Here is an 8211-nt window from a genome sequence, read left to right as displayed (position 1 = left end):
AAAAAATGAAAATATAATAATTTGTAATTCTGGAGTAAATCAGAAAGCCGAATACTGGTTTTGTTTGTTTTTATCCAATAATTTTGGCTACCCTTAGAGTTGGGGGTGAAGGTATTATCTAAATTAAACCTTGCTTATATATTTATTTGGCTGGAAACAGAAGGAGGAAACTTCTGGATATCCTCCTCCTCCTCCTCCTCCTCCTCCTCCTCCTCCTCCTCCTCCTCCTCCTCCTCCTCCTCCTCCTCCTAGATTAGGTGGAAAGTTTGCCCTCTGTTTTCAGAATCCCCTATCCACAAGTCTGTGTAGATTCATGGGTTTTCTGCTCTGTTTTTATTCATTTTTAAAAGTTTGTTCTTTCCTATTGGAGCAATGCATATCCTGGGCAATATAACTAGTAAATTAAAAAGATTAAGTAAGCAGATGGTCCTTCTCGTGTCTCTGCATCTTTGTGATTTACAAGCTGAAAAGATGCCATAACAACAAGACAAGCAATTGATGAAGCTGAATCCGTTGTCCTAGCATTGAAATCCTGAGACAGATCCAACTGACCATCAGCAAAGATTGATGCAAACCTTGACCACGAGCCACTGGCTATTTACAGTACTTTTCTTGATGGAGGAAATGCTGCACAGGGCAGAAAGTAATGTTGGCCACTTTTGCTTGGACATAGGAGAGGCAGAGAAATAACTATTCCTTGTTGCTTCTGCTGCCAAGAATATGACTTCAGATTAGCCTTCAGATAGTTCTCACTCCATGCTTGATCTCAGTGCTTCACATGCACTCCAGCTGACATCCCATCTGTTTCACCACTCTCAGTACCCTATTAAGCCAAGGGCCTGACTTGGCTCTACAAGAGGTACTGCAATAGTATTTAATACTGGGCTCTTTCCATATTCCACAGATCAGCCAAGATATAAATGATATAGAAAATTCCCCTCACTGTATTTAGGCTCTATCCAGAACCATAGAGCTCCTGAGGTGGATCATTTAAAACCAATCCTACACTTCACCAACAGTTGGTATCAATTGTAAAACTAGCACAGGAGTGATCCATCCATTGACAGCTCTTTCCTCTTCAAATGACTAGTTCGATCTAATCCAAAATCCAAATCTAATGTATGTCTTGCAGTTTAGGTGGAAACAGATACTAGCTGGGAGAGATCCTTGGTTGATTTCAAGATAAGCCTAAAAGAAGGAAGGTCAGTTTAAAAAAAGAGACATAGTGGCACAATGGTTAGAATGCAGTACTCCAGGCCAACTCACTGCTCACTCCAGGAGTTCGATTCTGAGCGGCTTAAGGTTGACTCAACCTTCCATCCTTCTGAGAGTGGTAAAATGAGGACCCAGATTGTTGGGGCAATATCCTGACTCTGTAAACCACTGAGAGAGGGCTGCAAAAGCACTATGAAGCGGTATATAAGTCTAGGTGCTATTGCCATTGCTATTGCTAAAGAGGCTCAGTGGCTAAGATACTGAGCTTGTCAATCAGAAAGGTCAGCAGTTCAGCAGTTCGAATCCCTAGCACTGCGTAACAGAGTGAACTCCCGTTGCTTGTCCCAGCTTCTGCCAACCTATCAGTTTGAAAGCATGTCAAAAATTCAAGTAGGAAAAGAGGGACCACTTAGGTGGGAAGATAAGAGTGTTCCGTGTGCTTTCGGCATTTAGTCATGCCAGCAATATGACCATGGAGACATCTTTGGACAGCGCTGGCTCCTCAGCTTTGAAATGGAGATGAGCACCACCTCCTAGAATCGGAAATGACTAGCGTATATGTGCGAAGGGAACCTTTATCTTTACTTTTTATTGCTCTGTTATTTTCCTGATATGGCTCCAATACATCACTAACATACAACCACTTACCTTTTATTACTTCATCATTTTTTAAAGGTATTTTGTATTTTTCATTCCTCATTCTTTCCTGTTGCTTTGGTTTCAGATAGCAATGAACCAACAATCCAGAGTCACCTCCTTTTCCTGGCATCCACATATACAGGAGGTGTGCTTTTGGTCCCATGGCCTCCTTAAGGCTATGAAAGGTGTTGCTATGCTAATTCTATCAACAAATCTGTCCCAATTTTTGCTTAAGTCAATGCTATAGTTTGGGGCATGAGGGAACAGAGAAAGAGAATACTCTATCACCTTGGTTACCATAGCAATGCACTCCATGATTGGATGGTTTGTCTCAGTCTCGACAGTTGCACTTTGAAGTATGTTAAATTAGTTGTGATTTTCACAAGTGGAATTAGTTTATATAATAGGTATGGTTTACATCTCCTATATTTATTTACTGCCTGTGGCATAAAGGAGGTTTCCACACAATGGAGGGTTGGTAGTTTTTCTATTAGAATTGCTAAGCAGCAAAAATGTGAGTCAGATTTATGCTTGCGCAATTTTAATGTTTTTGAACAAACAAATGAGGTGTTGCAGAAAAGGTTCGTTTATCTGGTAAAAGACCAACATTCCTACACAAATTCTAAAAATAAACAAAAATCATTTGGACAAACTTAAGAGCCAGATTTTTTTCCCCCGTCAAGAAAAAATAAAAATAAAAAAAGCAGAAATAAGAATGGCAAAATTGTCAGGTGATCTGTTTATTGTTAATCTCAATATGAGTTGTTCATTTTTCTTAAAGATTCAGAGGAAAGGGGCTGATATAACAGTAGTTTTAGACCAAAGGAAAACAGTAGGCATATCTACTCTATGAACATATGAATCATTTGGTGTCAGAGCCTTTTGTAAGGACATTGTATATATATTATCACTGAAACTCTTTCTTAATCCCTTCTCTTCTTTTTCAGTGGATAATTTTTCTTTTTGCTATCGTTATCCAGAGCAGATTCCTCCATCACCTTCCAAATATGTTGAGACTATAATTCCTAAAATTCCTGTCTCCTGGATTTCTGGAACTTCCAATCTATCTGGAGAATGCCAGGTCAGGAAAGGTCCTGAGATACATTCTTTTCAGATATTCTACATTAGAGTTGTAAAGACACAATTTCTTTTTGTTCTGTAAGACAGTAGCTCAAGATCAGAACTTAAAAAGTTAAGCTGTTCAGCCTTTATGTTCAGTCCTCTCTAACAAAGCTTAATCTCTTCAACCACTAATGCAAGTTTAAAAAGAAATGTAGAAGGCTTCCAAAGAAATAAATAATAGCCTTGCTGACATTGCACTGCTCACTCTGTTATTCCAGTCTACATATACATGTTCTGGGAACCACGAACCCAAATCTGGAGGCCACGGCAGCACAGCTGGCCCATGGTCCAAAGTCTAAGAGCAGAGTTTCTCAACCTTGCTGGCTGGGGAATCTTGAGAGTTGAGTATCCATGTATCTTAAAGTTGCCAAGGTTGAATAACACTGATCTTAGAGTTTCATTAAGAACAGGAAAACACTTTCATTTATGTTCATCCACTGCTGTTACTTACAAAGTTTTTGCTCTCACTACTGGTACTAGATGCAAATACAATTACAACTTTCAACCCTGGTTTTGCTGTCACTTTTGGGGGTGACTTTTTCTAGTTTCTTTGTTTCTGCTAATGTTTTTTTTAAAATGATCCCATATTATTATCAAACTTCAGTGCCAACCAAGGTGAAATCTGGGCATCAGCCATGCAGATGTTGGAAGTGGCAGGAATGATATTTTTTGCTCAATTAATCAGGTTCATCCAGAATGTTTCTGTAGCAATTCAAATGAAGCATATCTTTTGATGTATCCTGAGGTCCATTAGAATATTTCAGCTGCTCTGGCTGGTTTCTGCAAACTGATGATTTCTAACTGCAAATTGAAATATTGTTTGGAAAACTATTGTTATCTATGGTGACCTTAGCTACACAATTTTCAGTCTCTTCTTAAAACATCTTCTACATTTTCACAAAATCCTTCTATTTTTTAAAAAAACAACATTTGCAGGATAGTTCAAGCATGGTTTTTTTATGAGGACTGCAACATTTGTGGAAGGATTATGATTTTTTTTTAAAAAGGAATAATTTGTGCTCTGTATTTGTTAACAGATAAGTTGTTTATCAAATAAATAGTAAGCATTTCTAATAAAATTGTGAAACCAATACTTTAATGGTTAAAGGTGCTGGACTAAGACCAGGGTAAACTAAATTCTAGTCCTTCCTTATTAAATGACTTTGGCCAATCCTTGTCTCATATCCCTAGAAAGAAGTGAATGTTAAACCACCCCAAAATGTTGTCAAGAGTACTACATGGATCTGTCCATGTGGTCACTAGAAGTCAGGTCTGACTTGAAAAACATAACGATAGCATAGTGAGTAAAATTAAGTGATGTAGTTGCATTCCTGAGTCAAATCATAGCCAATATGAGCTGTAGACAATGCAGAGAGACACAATAAGGGGTGAGCTGGTACGGGTTCGCCCAGGTTTGGGAGATCCCATAGCTAATGTTATGGCTGGTTCGGAGAACATCCAAACACCACTCCTGGCTGGCCCTGCCCTCCCACCCCTCCCAGGAGTCTCATCGTAGCCCATTTTGGATGTGAGGTAAGTGCAGGCCTGTGTGGACGCTTGGGGAGGGGGGAAATCAGGCCTCCCAGAAGGCCTCTGGAGCCTGTGGGAGGCAGTTTTCGCCCTCCCAGAGGCTCGAGGAAAGGCAAAAATGTCCATCCCTCCGCTGTGGTGCAGGAGGCTGACTAGGCCACACCCACCATGGCCATGCCCACCCAGCAACCGGGCAGAGAACCCATTGCTGAAATGTTTGAAACCCACCCCTGGACAGAATCTATGCAAAAGAAATGGTTTCAAAACTATTGGTAGACAGACTGATGTATGACTGCTTTCTTTAATTAGAATTTGCTCTCTTGAATTTGGTTTTGTTGATTTTGATTGTATATTCCAAAGGCCACCATTTTCTTATATCTTCGCAGTATTATCATAATCATACCTGTAGCAAATTCAAGCTTTTATTCCCTTTCATTTCAAGAATGCTTAACATCAAACTCCTGTCTTGTTCTGGTCCAATTATTCTTAAGGCAATTAAGGTGAAATTTCCAAGTGGCAACAAGCAACTGGTGTTTTGAATTAGAAAGAGCCCTTAAATTTGCTTATGATTAAAAACAAAACAAAGCACTACTTTGGAAATAAGCCATTTCTCATTTCACTTGTGAGCCGGTATAATTGATTGGATTCTCTATGGAGTCTATTAGAAAACTTTATTTCATTTGCTTGGATTTAAAACCGAACACTGTACATAAGAAGTATCATTTTTCCTGCTTGCTAAGAGTAGAATTACACCTTATCTTGGCTAATAGGGTTTCCTGAAACAATGTTTGCCAAAGTACCATTGATATATGAGGAAAGATTGCAAATTCCAGGATCTCCTAGACCAGCGATGGTAAACCTTTTAGAGACCAAGTGCCCAAACTGCAACCCAAAATCCTCTTATTTATCGCAAAGTGCCAACATGGCAATTTAACCTGAATAATAAGGATTTCCAACCTAAAATAATGATAAACAAACAGGGTTCAGCTAATTGTTCTAAGAAAAACGTGATAGATGCACTTTTATGCCCCTTCATTTTTTTTTGTTTTTTTTTTTTAATTTTTAAAAAAAGATTTTATTGGTAAAAAGAAAATACAACATCCATAACTTGTAAAAAACAATACAACTACATTTCGAGATATTCCCATACTATCAAATCATTATAAACATCAAAGGTTAGGTATCTTATTCCTTCCCTCCCTCTTCTCTTCCCTCATTTCTTCTTTTCCATACCCTTTTCTTCCCTCCCCCCTTACTTCCTTCTCCCCTGCCTTCCCTCCTTTATTTTCTCCTTTCCTCCTTTCCTTCCCCCTCCTTTACCTCCCTCGATCCCGCCCTCCTTCACACATACCTTCCCTCCTTCCCTTCCTCTTTCCCTCCTCCTTTCTTTTCTCTTAACCTCCCTCCTTTCCTCCCTCCTTCCTTCCTTCCTTTCAACACTCCTTCTCTCTTTCTTTCCCTCCCTTTCCCTCTTTACTACCCTCTCTTCTTCCCTCCCTCCTTCCTCCCCCAGTTTCTTCTCTTTCTTCTCTCCTTCTTTCTTCCCACCTTCTTTCCCTTCTCTTCTTTCTCTTCCTCCTCTTTATCCTTCCCCCCTTCTTCTGCCTTTCCTATTCCTCTCCTTTCTCCTCTCCATCCTGACTTCCCTACTGTCCTTCTTCCCTCCCTTCTAACCTTTGTTACATTTGCATATTTTCCTCTGCTGAGGACAACCTGGTTCTCTTTTCCTTTCCTTGCTTGAAGAGGCAAGGATTATAAGTCCTCTCGCCTCCTCTAAAATGAAGTTTAATCGCTAATTTCATGCAGGTAATTATAGCGGATTTCCTATCAGCTTTTTAAAGTTTTCCCAACATTGTAGTGTAACAAAATTGCTCGACGGTGGGTTCTCGCCCCTGATACATTTCTCGTTTCGCTTATCTCTCAGTTGTTGTATATTGTTCATTTGAGTTATTGGTTTAATCGTATTAGGTTAGTCAGCTATCTCTTTTTATGTCTAAGTCTTCACTGACTCATCAAGCCATTTGTACAGCTTCTCCCAGACTGTATAAAAGTCTGTATCTTCTTTGTCATTAATTTGCATCGTCAATCTGTTCATTTCTGCTAGTTCTAAAATTTTATTCATCACCATAGTGTTGGTGGGGGCATTTTCACTCTTCCAGCACTGTGCGTAAACAATCCTTGACGCTGTCAGAATATGGACTAGGAGGTATTGGTCAGATTTGCAAATTTTTTGATCTATTATCCCTAATAAGAAAGTTTCCGGCTTAAGACATAGTTTAATTGACAAGATTCCATTCAGCCATCCTAGTATTTGCTTCCAATATGCTTTGGCTACCGGACACGTCCACCACATATGGTAGTACGTGCCCAGCACTGTTTTACATTTCCAGCATATGGCCGAAACTTTTGAAGACATTTTCGCCAGTCTTGTCGGTGGAAGATGCCAGTGGTAGAACATTTTATATATTTTTTTTGAAATTTTTTTTGAAATATTACATTTAGCAGCAATAAAAAGAAATACTTTTGTAATATCATTTCATTTCCCCCCTCTCTTTCTCTCTTTTCCTCCCTCTCGCTTTCCCTCCCTCTCTCCCTTTCTCTCTATCTCTCTGCTTCTCTTTTCTCTTTCCCTCCCTCTCCCTCTTTCCCTCCCACCTTTCTTTCCCTTCCTCCTCCTCTCTATTTCTCTCTCTCTTTCCCTCCCTCTCTCTCTGCCTCTCTCTTTTTCCTCCCCTCTCTCTGTTTCTCTCTCTTTCCCTCCCTTTCTGTCTCTGCCTCTTTGTTTCTTTCTATCTTTTTCCTCCCCCTCTCTCTGTTTCTCTCTCTTTCCCTCCCTCCCTCCCTTCCTCTTTCTCTCTCGCTCTCTTTCCCTCCTCTTTTCGCCCAGTGGTGGGATTCAGCCAGTTTGCACCACTTCGGGAGAACCGGTTGTTAACCTTCTGAGCAATTCGGTGAACTGGTTGTTGGAAGAAATCATTAGGGCAGAGAACCGGTTGTTAAATTATTTGAATCCCACCACTGCTTCCCCCCTCTCTCTTTCCCTCCCTCCCTTCCTCTCTCTCCCTCTTTCCCTCCCTTCCTCTCTTTCTCTCTCTCTTTCCCTCCCTCCCTCTCTTTCCCTCCCTGGCTCCCTCTCTCTCCCACTCTCTCCCCCCTGGCGGGAGGGAAGAACTCCTGGACTGTTGCTGGGTGGAAGGAATCTGACGTCTGGAGGCCGAGAAGCCCAGCACCAAAGACCAGCTGGCTGGCGGGGAGGTGGGGCAGACCAACACAGGCAGCTTTGCAGGAAAAGCAACTGACCGGAAGTCAGTTGTTTTTTTGCCAAGTCGAGATGATGCAGGGTCGCAATGTGGCTCCACACTAAATTTTACTGTGCTGCGCAAGGTGCTGTGAGAGAAGGGGGCAGGCAGCAACAGCAAATGTCCTGTAACGAAGGTGGAATGTGTTTTGCGGGTTTTTTTAGACTCTCAAACTTTTGTTTCTCTGCAAACAATGGAGAAAAATGCGATGGAGAAATGCGACGGAGCTGGGCTGGGGTGATGGCGTGCATGCCCACAGAGAGGACTGTGCATGCCACCTCTGGTTTATGTTCGCCACCAGAGTCCTAGACTATATGAATTACAGTATTGGGAAAGAAATTCAGAGTAAGATGACAAGTGATATAATACACTTATATAAATATTTGCTGCAAATAAAGTATATTTT

This window comes from Thamnophis sirtalis, unplaced genomic scaffold, assembly GCF_051295495.1.
Source record: "Thamnophis sirtalis isolate CommonGarterSnake01/CBP01778 unplaced genomic scaffold, rThaSir2_p1.2 scaffold_9, whole genome shotgun sequence".
NCBI classification, from domain to species: Eukaryota; Metazoa; Chordata; class Lepidosauria; order Squamata; family Natricidae; genus Thamnophis; species Thamnophis sirtalis.
Note: the sequence above shows the minus strand (reverse complement) of the source record.